The sequence below is a fragment of the Pezoporus occidentalis genome, unplaced genomic scaffold, assembly GCF_034315485.1.
Source record: "Pezoporus occidentalis ecotype Australia unplaced genomic scaffold, CSIRO_AGI_Poc_V1 ctg176, whole genome shotgun sequence".
Taxonomy (NCBI): domain Eukaryota; kingdom Metazoa; phylum Chordata; class Aves; order Psittaciformes; family Psittacidae; genus Pezoporus; species Pezoporus occidentalis.
Genome location: NW_026913596.1, coordinates 1,904,407 through 1,919,706, shown reverse-complemented (window position 1 = coordinate 1,919,706; position 15,300 = coordinate 1,904,407). Strand labels below are relative to the sequence as shown.

The 15,300-nt window shown below is 40.4% G+C and overlaps 1 protein-coding gene across 4 annotated transcripts in view; it reads right to left on the bottom strand.

Annotated features, from left to right (window-relative positions):
• Positions 1-14,234, bottom strand: part of GNB1 (G protein subunit beta 1) — a 41,681-nt gene extending 27,447 nt beyond the window's left edge. For all 4 annotated transcript variants that reach the window (XM_062614612.1, XM_062614613.1, XM_062614614.1 and 1 more), the window contains exon 1: positions 14,116-14,234. The gene's annotated coding sequence lies outside the window, so the exon portion shown is untranslated. The remainder of the gene's footprint in view (positions 1-14,115) is intronic.
• Positions 14,235-15,300: the final 1,066 nt, after the last annotated feature.

Genomic DNA, 15,300 nt, shown 5'->3' with positions numbered 1-15,300 from the left:
ACCCATTCCAGTGCCTCACCACCCTAACAGGAAAGAATTTCTTCCTTATATCCAATCTAAACTTCCCCTGTTTTAACCCATTACCCCTTGTCCTGTCACTACAGTCCCTAATGAACAGTCCATCCCCAGCATCCCTATAGGCCCCCTTCAGATACTGGAAGGCTGCTATGAGGTCTCCACGCAGCCTTCTCCAGGCTGAACAGCCCCAACTTCCTCAGCCTGTCTTCATGCAGGAGGTGCTTCAGTCCCCTGATCATCCTCGTGGCCTCCTCTGGACTTGTTCCAACAGTTCCATGTCCTTTTTATGTTGAGGACACCAGAACTGCACACAGTGCTCCAGGTGAGGTCTCACGAGAGCAGAGTAGAGGGGCAGGATCACCTCCTTTGACCTGCTGGTCATGCTCCTTTTGATGCAGCCCAGGATACGGTTGGCTTTCTGTGCTGCAGGTGCACACTGAAGCTGGCTCACGTTCATTTTCTCATTAAAAAATAAGTATTTAAAAATAAACCTTTTGGACAGTTTGCCACTTTTTCTAAATAGAATACTAATAAGCAGACAACAATGCTAAAGATGATAGTAGGGACACATGCTTGTAATAGACAGCTCTAGAGTAAAGTGGACCCTTTCCCTTTCCCACCAACAGTAAGCAAATTCAAGCTGCTTTAGTGGAAGACAGCATCCCTATGTTGCCAAAATACTCATATTTCCTGATGCTAATCCCATAACCTACATTTAAAAAAAATCATACTAATGCAATATTTAAGCATAAAAATCTGGACTATAACAGGTCACTGCATTAATCTTTTCTAAATGCATTTGCAAGCTATGAGTATTATTTAAAAATAATCTCAATTCTAGGAACAACAGAGAATCTGTGTACAAAATAAAAGAACTGATTATTACAAGCTTAATAGATGCCTAAAGCCAAACGCTTAAAATAACACTATTTTTAAAAGAGGGGTCTTGGGACATCTCTGAAGTAGTTAATGAATATTAGTAACTGTTGCTACCTTAGCGAAGTAAAAATATTTTCACCTACATCTTTTCTGCCTTGTTCTTAAAGAAATTCACATTTAAGATCATTCTAACACTTCCTGATAAGTGGCAGGCATAGCATGCTAACTTATTTTAAGAACAAAATTTAATGATATTTAGTGCAAGTTTTCAAACCACTAAGCCAGTAAAATTTAGAACCTGCTTGTGCATAAATTTCTAGCTACATTTATCAGAAAAAGAAATTACTGAACATTGTCATTTAATAAAGTATCCCCTTACCCAAACCCAAGCATTTTTGTTGACACATACTACTAGGTATCTCCCTTTAGACCAAAAGCCAAAACCCAGGCAGCACCGAAGGAGCATATATCACAATTAACGAGCACAGAAATGACTAAGCATTTATTACTAGATGCTTCTATAAGCAGAGCCTTACAGTAACTGAACGGTTGTTTCTCACTTCAACCATCACCTTTCATTGCTTCCTTCAGCTCTTTTATCAGGCTCTCCAGTTTTTACTGGCATCTTTACTTCATTTGTAAATTCTCCAGAATCTCTGTTTAACTGAACAGGGCAGAGCACACGCACAACAGGGATATCGCAGTCCTACTTCAGTAATGTCACTGACACACCATATTTTTCACTATTTAGCATTAATATTATTTCCATGAACAGAGGAGCATCTACAAGGGTTAAGACTATGTAACCAAATATTGCTGTATGCAAACACCTTCTCTGTAACACACAACTAACTATTCATGAGCTGAAGAAACAAAATGCTAGGTCTTACAGACTAAAAGAAACCAAAACCACTTTGCACTTTAACTGCAAGAGACAAATCAAAAAGGTTTTAGTTACCCTGTCTAGGAAATACATCTTTTTTGCATAAGCCCTTTAGCGTCAAGTACACTCAAGGCCTTTACTTAGAAGAAAAGAGCCACACACAGCAGGAGCTATCTAGAAAGCTGATAATAGTGAGGACGGATTCCTAGTTTGGGTGTAAAGTGTTAAGGAAGAAAAAAAAGGGGGGGGGGGGGCACCAAAACCCAAGGATAAAACTATAGCACAAATCAGTCAGATATGGGAAGGCTGCCTGGTGTGAAGCATTCTCAGCAAGGTGTTTGCAGAGAGGTTGAACAAAATAATGGCAAAATAATCTAAAAACAACCCAGAAACAAGAAATTCATTATTTCTTCCATAGGGGACCTAAAGCAGTGGTGCCACAGTACCAGTTCATTATCTTATCAGAAAATGTGTAATCTCTCATCTAAATCAGCTGAATCTCTGGGTAGCAGGCTTAGAGCAGTTCAGAATGCAAGCTACACATAGTACATGGTCTCCTAGAAGCTAAAAGTGGAAGCATGCTGTTGTAGAAGCAGCTTGCACACCATCCCAGTGTGACAATCAGTGACAGAATCATAAAGCAGCAGAGGAAGACACATTACACACCTAAATATGTGTGTACTTGCTTTTTTTTTCCTTTTTCTCTCTCTTTTTTTTTTTAGTAAAAGTCTGCATTAGAAACACACTTGCTCAGGTAACAAAACAAGTTTGTAATCCACAATTTAAGAACAGGCAATCCCATTATGAAAAATAATTCTTGCCAATTCTCATGGAGTTGCCAAAAGACAGTTTATTTAAAAGTCACTTCCAGATATACCAGTTTTCCAGTAGGTCTTCAGGACATTTTCTGTGATTTTAATATATTCAGGAAGTCCTCCCAAAGACTGATGTGTTTCTCTATCACATGACCATGTTCTGCTCAAGTTCTCCCCAAATATTTCACATAGATGCTGAGGAGAACAAGGCTTGGCTGGACTGTGCTTTCACAAGCAAATGAATACCTGTATGCAAAAACTGGCACATAGGCAGGTGATCACACCACCTCCTGCTACCAAAATCCCAGAGATTACAATAAAATCCATCAAATTGATAAATTGCCACTATCTGGGGATTAAAGCATAAAGAGAACAAGTATTTTCCAAAAGCCTGAATAATATTTCTCTCAGGCCTCCTTGCCAACACATCTGTATTGGCATGATTTTTTCAACTCTGTTAAAAATAATGTATTGCTTCAGATATTACCATTACAGTGACATCAGTAGGTACATTAGAATATTCACCACAATATTTATTACGTTAGAGGAGGAAATGATCTACATGATCACTTATATACAATACAAAAAAACAGAAGCAAAAATAGCAAAATTAGATATGAAAAATAGTAGTAGAAATCAGTAAGACTGTGTACATGCATAAGCACAGAAAATTAACAAATTGCTATTTTGTATTTCCACAAATTTCAGTTCAACTATTTTATCAACAGAAGCTGAATCATCCATTTCATGCTACATATGCCAGCCAGTAAAGAGTCAACTGAGTCAAAGGAGCAATCGGCTGCTTCCTACTTACACCCTTAAAAAAAAAAAAAAAAATGGAGCTTTCAGAATGCTACATTTAGCAATACTTTTTACATCCTTAAAAGTCAAATAATTAAAATTCGAAGAAGTAGCCAAGCAAGTCAACATACTTTTACTCAAGCCAAGGGAGACAGTTCCTGATACAACTTATCACATATAAAACATGGTCTTTTCTGGACAATTTTGGTTCTGAAAAAGCATCCCCCACATCCATGCATGTAGGCAGACTTCAAATGAAAACTTTCAGATGCTGACATGTCTCACTGCACTAAGGCCCTCAAAACACTGATGAAAACCACATTATGTTTCCAGAGCAGCAAGATAATTTATACTCTATCAAATCTGAACTCTGCTTTACCATGCAGACCAAGAGTCCAACAGAAGCAACAAAGGTACCCCTTTTGGGACAGGCTGGACAAGGGTACCCCAAAGGTACCCTTAGGGACAGGCTGGACAAGACTCGACTGATAACTACCACCTGACTATAACTATCACATCCTGCCCCAACAAAAATGCAGTAATTAAGACATTTGAACAACAAACCACCTGCTCTCTTTGTGCCTCTGCTACACACTACACAAAACAGCCTAGGAGATCATCTACAAGAAAAATATTAGTTCTTTACAACAGTGCTGAAGATCTTAGCCAAGCTTCAGCTAATTATTTCATTGAAATAAGAATTTAAGTGTCCAAACAGCATGCTGATCTTCAGTAAGAGATTAACAAAGATTCACAGTTAAAAAAAAAAGGAAGCTACACCATGAAATAACTGCTTTCCAGCAGCAGTCTGAAGATAAAAAGTATTTCAGCGGACCACCTTAAAAAAAAAAAAAATCAACAAAATGTATTACAAGCATATAGCAGAAAAAAAAATAGAAGAAATTAAAATATGGCATAACTTTTCACTCCAAACAGACCAAGTAATACTTTGTTCTCTAGCCCTGCAATCAAGGTAACCCATCTTTAATCAATGTGCAAGCAGTTCCATTATTTTTGATAGCAATGATTTATACACCTCCAGTAGCTCATTAATTTCTCCCAGCAATTGCTCTATTTTGATGTGTACCTTTGATACAAAATAAGATACAGAAGAACAGGAACAAGTAAAGCAAGGTTGCCAGACTGAAAAGTAGAGTAACATAGGAGACCTTGAAGCCATTAGACTCAGAAGTACTGTTTAGGAGCAGACAATGCTACACAATGCTTAATGCTGATACAAAAAGTACAGCCCAGGGACAGCACCACAACAAGAAAGCAAATGCTTGCTTTCACCCTTGGATGTTCTTTTTTTCTATAATACAGTATTAACTCTCTTAAAATGTCTGGCATTAGTCTTTAAGTAGCAGTTGTATTCCTCTAGATAGTAAGCATGTGGTTAGATGGTCGAAATAAAGAGGAAAATATGAATAAAAGAACACAAGTACTACTAGGGATAGGAGCCAGGGTGGGAATTAAGAAAGAGAAAACCTGAAACATCAGAAGACAGAAAACACACTAGCTGTAGTACACAATGTATCAACTCACTCCCTTTGAAAACAGAAAGGGAGAGAGCTTTAAAGACTGGTCACTTCGACCTTATTCAGAATATTAAGCATTGTGACTTGGGAAAAACGTGGTTGTTTCCAACTCCAGCTTCCACCCCAGCTTGCTTTTCTAAGTTCCTTCATGTTCTGTAAGAGCAGAGCTGCTCATTAACTAGAAGCTGAACTATCACAGTTTTGCAGCACAGCACATGGCAATAAACTATTTGTCCATCTTGATTTCCTTAACATGCAAAGTTGTGAATTGGCAAGGCAGCTGCTTACAAGATGCCTGTGCCACCCTTCCTGATGGAAAGCAGCAATAACCAGTTTCCCCAGAGTGAGCCCTTTTGAGTTTAGTTCACAACAGCAAGGACAAGGAACAAAACCATGACTACAGGATAAATTAGACTGAGAAATCAAAACTGAATGAATTAGCTAGGTGACACAGCTTAACATCCCATCTTACCCCAAGGAAATCTGTCCAAATGCTTTATATTTGATCCCCATAGTAGCAAACACAGTGGATTTCCCAATGCCTGATTTAGCATGAGTTCCATCTTTTAGTACGAGTTAAAGGGAAGAGAGAGGAGTCAGGCTAGAAGCAAACATGAAGATGACTGGGCATCTTCTCATGCCTAAGGACGCATCCAAGATTTCCAAAATGTCTCAAAGAGCTTCATTCTACATTCAGATTTTCAAAGTTTATATCGGTTTTAAGATTTTCCCCCCTTTTCTTCAAGATGCTTCTCTCCATTTGATTAGGATACAGTTTTCTAATTTCAAAATCATTGCATAACTTAACTTGAATATCCTGAATTTGTAAGTACATCAAATTCAAGCCTAATGAGAGACTTTGAATAATCAGATACCTAAATACTTCCACCTGTGGACTAGTTTGCCTAGATACTAAAGCCCCAAACACAGGTCCTGCAGAAGTTCTGCTTCCCTATTTATCAGCAATGAAGCTTTTTCCAGAAGAACATATTCCCTGAAACGCTGAAACTTCACATATCATCTACAGGCACAAGAATAAATGAAGTAAGCTAAAGTAATTAATTTGACTTCAATGTCTGAAGTTTTTATGATATTTGACTTTTCATACATGAAAAAAATACTACCCCAACTTCTCAAGCATCTATTAAAGACACGACTTTGTCAAGATTTTAAAGGTTTTAAAATTTTAATTCTTCCTGTCCAGAATGATATAATTTTCTTCAAGTATTATACAATCTTTTAACCAAAGTACTGTATGTTAACTTTAACAGTTAAGTTTTCAGGCACTAGCCAGATAGTATCTGACAACTTGTAGTGAAAGCCAGGACATAGTAACCTGAAGCACAATTAAATTGCCATAAGCATCAAGCAAACTATTCCTGATCTTTGTACAGACCGCACCTTTGTTAAATAGACAGCAGTGTACCTTCAGCATTTCACCAATTCACAAAGATTTTGCAACAGGAATATCAACTATATGTTCCAACAAAGAGAACTCTTTAATTAGTACAGTATAATCCTAATTTCAGTACCAAAGGTTTCAGCAGACTATCACATCTACTTTGTTTTTCTAGACGAACAGAAAAAATAACCTAACAAATGCATTTGGAGGAAGGTGTGGTAATCTGAAGGGTTTGGAAAACTAAACAGAAAAAGGCCAAGAGGACCACAAATGGAATTCTTCTCAGCATCCTGAAGCATGTACAGGCCTGCGTTGTTGAGCACTGTTATTTCATTTATTGGGGAAAAAAAAACATATACTAAGTTTTGTATTATGCAATTATAACTTATGGTATTTTTATTCACTGAAACATAAGTTTCTTTCTTTTTTCTATTTATTTTAAGATTCAAGCATTGTGATGTTTGACACATCGAACCACTTGCTGTTAACCAAGATATATCAGCCCAACAATTTAAATAAACCTAAACGGAACAGGACTCTACATATATGGCAAAAACCAGACTTACTGCACTAGCTTTTACCACAGATCTTAGAAAATATTGGTACTACACACATATTAAAATAAGAAATAAAGTTTGGGGCCTTCTGGTCAACGCTCATTATGCCATGAACAATCCTGCTTGGCCTCACAAATTTCACTCCTGAAGATAACTTTTAAGATCTCTGCACCAATAAAAAGGCATGCTCATACCATCTTCTGTCTGCTTTTAGCCTTGGAGCTTTGACCCACCTCCTGTCCCTCAACTGTTTTGGTGAACAGTTGGGCTGACTACAAAGTGCTCTGATTTTAAAACAGAATATACAAGGATGGTTCAATTTCTCTAATCACAAAAGAAAGCCACATTCCACATCAATTACAAAAGGCCAACACCACCTCAGGCAGCAGCTCGCAAGGCACATCTGGACAGATACAAGCATACTATATAATCTCTGAAAATATTTCTAAACTCAACAGCCTGCTCAGTAACCCTCAGCAAAAGAAGCCTCTTAAATATACCTTGTGTTATCACAGATGTCCCACTGAGAAAGTGCGTACAGTAAGGCACACCCCATTAATACCAGGCACATACATTTCAGTTTCCATGGAAGTCAAACTGCAATTTTGTAGTGCATAATTAGAAATTCCTCTGTCAGAGCAGCACCAGAAATTTGTTTCAATATTTCATAAAAAGACCCCAAAACAAAACCCCTTCAGCTTCTCAATTTATGTGTTTGCAAATAATTTTAGATGACCTCTATTTATTTTCAGATTTCAATAAATCCTAAAATGTCAGGATGAACACAAAGCACATGTTACTGAACAGGCTTTTAAAATGGTTCCCTAAATCTAGCCCAAGGTAGGCAAGAAGGCCAGAAAAGCAGTAAGAAAATAAAGATGTATAACAGCTCACCCACAGCAGTTAAGCAGAAACTCCTTCTTTCTTACAAAGAAAGAAAACAACTGGCACCAAGCTGTGCAACTGAGCCTACTGTAGCAGAAGAAAGACCAAGCAGTAAGGCATGGACTTCCTGTCAGTGATGACAATTTTGTAGGTGCTTGTCTTTCTGAAAGTCATACAGAAAGCCTCATAAAATTTCTTATTTTAGTGCCCCCATAATCAATACAGTTGGATTTTGTAATAAAGATGAGCAAAATCATCACTGATACCTGAACTGGTAAAAACTTACAACTACTGTGATAGACAGCATACAGAGTTTCCAGAGAAGTATTTTGGGTTTAGTGGCTTTTTTTTTTAAGTGGCTCTCTTTACTGGGGGGGGGGAAGGGGGGAGAAAGACCTGAAAATAGTCATAAAAATCTTTACATAGTTTTTAATATAGGACTGCATTACGTAAAGTTACAAAAATCATCTATCAATCTAATTGCAGATAATACCTTTTCTGGAAGCACTGGCAGGCATTACTGAAGCTCAAGATGACATCAAAAATATTCTCATCTGAGAAAAACATGATAAACATAACTGGAAAGAAATTTTAGGCAAACCTCCCTCAAACCACTGTAGGAACACAGATTTAGTTACAAGTCAATTAATCCTTATAACATACAGAAAGTATTTCTTCTCTACACATAAAACCTTTCAAAACTGCAGAGATTTGACAATCAAACAAAACTGATTTGATGAACAAAAATAGGTATTTTAATGAAGTAACTGAAGTATTGTCTTCATAACTGCTTTCTCAAACACTTGTTCTTGTGTCTCATCATTCCCCCATATCCCTGGTGAACTAGAATACCAATAACCAGGTCAACGTATAACATTTTGGATAGGATCCTTATTTTCTACCACTTTAAAATTTTGATAACCAAACAACTAAGTGTTCAGACTACTGGTGAAAATCCTGGACAGAATTTAAAGTTGGGATTTCCAAGACTCCCCACAAATTACACTCCCATGATGCACCCAAATTTTTTTTTTTCTTACACAAACTACCATGTAGACATCTAATTACAGCATCCCCAGCAACACCAAGTGTAAGATATATATAGCAAGCATCACGCTATCTTAGCTGTTTCCAGATGGCATGCATGAATATTGTCACGTCATAGCTGTAGCTGGGTTCAAGAAAGACTCTAGGATGCCTGAAGACACTGGGCAGCACAAACACATAACTAGTACACACAAGGTTCCAAGTACAGTCTTCCATACAAGCAGAAGTATTTCATTATATTTAAAAAAAAATCATAACACATTTTATATCACTCTAATAAATGCAATGGACACTAGAATTTAATACAAATTGACATAGTCTTAGAATATTAATTTTAAAGAACATTGTATAGGTCACCAATTAAAAAATACAAAATTGAAAAAATAAAAAAAAAAAGAAACCCAACCAAACAAAAACAAACAGGCCAAGAACATCTGATCTTTATGTTCACAAAACCACTTTTAAATATGCATTTTTATTCAAAGGCTAGCCATCTCCTTTCTTTCTACTGAGAAGTTTTCTGGTAGTGCTTTAATAAAAATGCAGTATTCTGCTTCAAAACCTATTTTGAAGTGTTCATATTCCTGTACTAGGAAGCCTTCCACAGTAGTTTACATTGATTATTTTGGCATCTAAAGTAAAGATAGTGTTCACAGCCACCTCAAAGCTTTTAAAAACCTCTTAACATTCTGCTGAACTACCAGTTGGCTCAAGTATCTATGGATTCTGCCTACATTTCTGTTTGGTAAAAAACAAATCCATGCACAGAAAATCCCCAGTATACTAGACACCCTGTGAAGAAATAATAAATTGAGATACTACGTTAAATAGAAAGTAAGGGGCTTGGGGTGTTTTTGCTTTTTATCATGACTGTGGCTAATATTAATTCCAATGTTATCAGTGGGTAGAAAAAAAAAAAAAAAGGAAAAAACCCACATTTTGAATAGAATATGTGTTCTTTTCATTTGGAGCAATGAAGAGCCTCTCTTAAAAATTCCACTTTATCTTCAGTCACGTGCTTAAACATTTCATTAAAACAAGCTAGTTGCTTTCAAGGTTACAGATTCCCCCCGCCCTCCCCAAATAAACACTAAAACAAAAATACTCCCAATACTGGCATGAACATAGGCATCAAAACCTTCAAAGACAACTCACCTAAGCATAATTTAACCACTTAAATGCACCATTTGTCATTTCAACTTGCTAGTAACAAATTAGCACTAAATGCCATTCTTGAAACAATACGGTATGCCATATGGCTAAAACTGGATATTAAAATTGAGGATATCAATTACCAATCCACTAATGCTGAGAGCCAAAATCCATGGACAGTAAGAATTTAATCCAATTCAGTGACATGAGCTTGACATACAGAAGACAAATCTACTGCTGGTTTCACAGAAGGCAAGCCATCCCAATTTTTTATTACAATAACTACAAAACCAGCTGAATTTAATACTTCTTTCACATTCCTGGGTACAACATTAGGCACCCTAAGAACCTGCAAAAGCCACACGAGTTTGAATTGGCGTGGTTTCACACTGATTGAAAAATCCTAAGTAAGTAACTATTTGAGAAGAAACAGTTACAGTTGTTTTCCACACGACCAAATCCAAGCCCCAAAGCACCAGGAAGTTATTACACACTGTAGCCAGGAAGGTCTTGCTTAAGACCTACGAAGTCCCAACAGCCCAACAATGACCAAACAGGTATTTCCCCTATAATTTTAAAAGGGACCTGAAAGTAACTCCTTTAATTGAAGAACCAAATTATTCTAAGTCTACTAGTTTAATTGTTCTAGGTTTAAAATTTCTAACAGCTGTAAAGTGTTTATTCTTGAATTATATTAAGAATAATGCTACACAGAATTCTACATACTTCCTAATAATACAAAACTTTACTGGTTACTTACACAAAAAGAATTCTCATTAAGTCCAAATACAACATTTTCAGATATGCATGAGATATGGACGTTCTGCTAATATTTACTGTAGAATTCTACCTTTATATGTTGCTGAAGATTTCATGGTAGGATGCTTGCTACGCACTGACTTTGCATTTATCCTTGTTCAATCCTTGCAGCTCCTATTTATCTTACCGAATAAGAAACCCCTCTTCACCATCCTCCTTTCTGATCCTGTGCTGACAGGCCAAAGCAGTATTACCAGAAAACCTGTACAAGTAGTTTCAAGTTTAGCAGCTCATTAAAAGTACCATCAAGTGGAACTAATAGTTTATTGGACTCTTGATTAAAAAATTGTTCTTGACATAAGAGAAGTAAAATGCATTCAGCTAATTTCAGCTTTTAAAAAAAAAAATAATTAAAACCAAAACCCAACACAAGCAAATCGGCTGCTCTGGTACCCCACTTCCTTCTGTATGAACTACAGCTGAGCCATTACTATAAACTAACAATCAGTTGATTATACATTAAGTCACAGATAAAAAGTACTAAAAAGGTTGATATTACCAAAGGTTTGGAGGTCATCCTAATACAGGAGACATAACAAGCATTTCTTATTTTTCTGGCTGGCAAATGTATTATTTTAATCCTGAGCCTAGTACATCAAGTATTATTGAAGCTATTTTATTTAGGCTACCAAAGTTAAGAAGTTTGGAGTAATAGTGAAATGTCATAAAATTTACAAACTGAAAGTCCATTTTTCTTGAGATACTAAAAAAGCACACATGAAAGGTTTTGGACATTTGTAACATCATTTTAAAATACAGTACTTCACAGGCACAGAACTGGTCTGATATACCCAAAACCTCTCTCATTCTTTCCCATTAAAAGAACAGTTACCTAGACTATGACAATAATTCCAGGTAAAAGCAGTTTTAAGAACCTCCACAAATTATTAACATTCTGAAGCAGACGGGAGACATCCGTATTACAGAAAGATAGCTGTCTGCAGGGGCTCTGAGGATTACCTGGCTATAGAGAACCAGCAACACTACACAGCCCCAGCAGTTTTTGTATGCCTGTGCTCTAGGTTTAAAATAGTTTTTCAGCAAGAGGCTTAATAAAAGCCAAGAACATTTTGACGGTATTAAGCAGGCACTGCAAGGTAAAAGAGAAAATCATGTCACCCCTTTATCCAGTAAGAGCCTATATGAACATCTCAATAAAACTATTTACTCCTCCCACCTAGTTCCTATCTGGAGAAGCTCACAAAAATTGATTAATTAAAAAAAAAAAAAACAACACCCAAACAAACAAACAAAAAAACCAAACAAAAACCCCCCACATATTTCTTGCAGCAGTGTTCCAAACACTCCTCCTTCCCTCACTCCTCAAAAAAAAGAAGAAAGTAAAGAGAAGGAGAAAGTAAATGTAAAATACAATTACGAAATAAGAACTAGCTTGGCAAAGCTGTGGTGAGGAGGAGTTGAAAAATGAGAGCTGCCTTGCTGCAAACGCCATCTTGTTGCAGCTACTGGGCCCAGGCACAGAAAGATCCATTCATTCACAGCGAAAAAGAAAATCAAACACACACCCTGCCTAATCTACAGCCACCAAAACAACTACACTATTATCACCCCTTCTCCTCTCCTAAAGCCCACACAGGAAAAAATAAACTCAGATATATGACATTTAGAACAAATTTAGGCATTAATGTGTAGTCTTCGTTTTCTCACATGTATTTCACATCCACATCGACAGCATTTTGTCTTGATTCACATCTTTGCTTTAAGCAGATCAGCTTAGAACAGGGGATAAATCTCTCACGATTATTTTACAGATAATTTACAGCAGATATTTTACAGCAGCAAAACGTCTAATTTTTCATTCTTAAATCACCTCTCCAAGTAAGTTAAGCCAACTGTCCCCAAAAGCTATTTCAATAATCACTGAAGTCTTACATTTACAGCCTTTCCTCCTATTTTCTGCTGTGGAGACAATACATAATAACGTGGCAGTCGGCATCCTAGAAAGGATGCCTTATTTAAAGCAACAAGCCTAAACCATGACTTTGTTGGAGAATAATGAAATATCGCATTCGTTAAAATTTCAGTTCATCTCCAGGAATGATAATTGAGGTCTTATAATGACCTCCACATTATTCCGATTTTCTTCTGGGGAAGATTTTCTCTCATATTTACATATAACACTTTATACCTCTTCATTTCCTGCAAAGCTGTAGAATTATAAATCCTACACCTTAAATATCCCTTGTATGGAAAAAGAGAATAAAAATAGCCTTTCAGTAACGAGCTGGGAATCGAAATAACATTTTTAATAACGTTTCCGAGGAGAAAGCTCCATTTTTCTACTGTAGCAAGCACCCTCCATGATCTTCGTTATCGCTGCTACGGGCACACAGAAATATGCAGTACCGTGATACATGGGAGAACAACAAATATGAGGTTTAAATCCATCCTCGGTTGGGATTTTAAGGAGAACAAAACCTCCTGCACCCTTCCCACCGACAGCACACACAGCAGGAGCCCGACCTGAGAAACCCCTCACCGGGACAGGGCTGCTGGAAGCAGTCTTACCCCGTTTATCTCACCCCCGTCTCCTCTTAATCAGTTTTCCACCATTACAGAGACAACACCATAGCTCGCTCTTGAATCTCTCCAAATTATTCCCCCTGTCGGCTGGATCTCTTGGGAAACTCGCCTTTTGTGTCTCAACGCGTGCCAAAACACACCTCAGACCCTCTAACAGAGACCACTACAGAACGATTATAATTAAAAATGGAACCCGGCAAGATCCAAGGTCTCCTCCCTTTTCGCTTTAAAGCCTTCAAGAGAAAAACCAGTCCCACCCCCACCTTTTTCCCCCTCCTCCTCCAGTTACAAACACACTTCTTTTTTAGGGGAGGCTGGAGCACCGAGGAGGTGGCGGAGCACGGGGGAGGGGGGCTATTTCCAACCCCACTATGCCAAGAATTGGACAAACCATGAAGCCCGCCCTTCTCTGCTGCGGGGGCCGTGAGGAACGGGTGGGCGAGGAAGAGAAGGAGGAAGAAGAGGGCACCGCCGAGGAACGGGGAAGACGGGGGTGGGGCACCCCGGTGCCCAGGCGACGCGAGAGCCGAGGGAGCGGCGGAAGGGGAGGACGTGAGGGGAAGGGGAGGACGGAGGAGAAGGAGAAGTGCGGCAGCGAGGAGGAAGGGCGGGGGAGGGGAGAGAGAGAAGAAAGAGCCAGAGCCGCCGCCGGAGGGAAGATGGCCTCAGGGTGGGGCCGGGGGCCTGGCGAGCCGGGCGGCAGCGGGAAGGCGCCGAGGCTGTGGTACGGGTCCCCGCGCGCCACCCGCCGCCTCCTGCCCCCTCAGACGGTTACCTGCCCTTCCGGCCGCAGCTCATGAACCGCGCCGGTACGTCCGTCGCCCGCGGCTCCTGCCCGCTTCCCGCCGGACTGGGGCGGGGAAGGGTGGGGGCGGAGGAGGAGAAGGAAGAGGGGGGGGCGGAAGAGGACGGGAGCCGCCCGCTCTCTACCCGGCTGGTCCCGGGAGGCAGCAGCGGCAGCAGCAGCGCCGGCCGCGGGGTCGCGTCGGAAGGGGAGCGCCGCTGGGGGGGGGGCGGGTGGGTGTCGCTGGGTCCCGGCTCCTCCTCGCACGCCGAACGCCCGCTCAGCTCCCCGCAGCCATGGGGAAGCGGCAGCCTGGGCGCGGTTAAACCCCCTCCAAGCCGCCCGGGAAACCCCGGCTCGGCTCCTCGCCCCGCCCCCGGCACCGCCCCACCCTGGCGTCGACGGCGAGCGCGGGAGGCCCCGCGCCTTGCACCGAGGAGGGCCCGCGGACCGGCGCGCGCTCCCGGGCGGGCACCGCCCTTCAGTCAGGGGCGGGGAGCGCGGGCCCTTTCCCGCCGCTGCCCGCCCGCTCTGAGGCGGTCCCGCCCCAGGGCGGACAAAGGCTGCCGCAGGAAGGGGCTTTCGCTTCGCTCTGCCCCGGCGCGCGCAGGCCGCGGCCGTGTACAGGCTGCCGAGAACAAAGGGCAGACCCGAAACAGCGCCTCCGCAGCGGCGCTGTCTGAGCAGGGCTCCCCGGAGAGGAGAGGAGAGCCCGGAGGAGCAGCAGGCACCGCTCCCTGAGGTGGGCAGGGCTTCACGTAAAAAGCTGCCGAGCACGAGTGAGGGACAGATGCCTTCATACAACCGCCGTTACCTCAGGAGCTCGGCGAGCGGCCATCCTTTGGACTTACAACTCTTTTTTTCTCCAGCGTTGCTTGTAAGGGCGCTCGCATGGCCAAAGTCTCCACATCTGTCTCTCACTTTTTCACAGGGTGAGCACCCGTCAGGGCTCTGGAAGGGATTGTAGAAAGTAGAAAATCACATAAAAAATAATGGACTATATAGATGCCATTTCTGTTTCACACCCTGGGCCTCACATAAGCCAGGCAGGACCCATGTTACCAAGATGGCATCACTTCAGACCAGCACCCCCACACTGCAATATTAGAACTAAATTACAGAAAGTAACTATATCATAATAAACTAATGCATGCTTCTTTCCCACTGGACATGCCT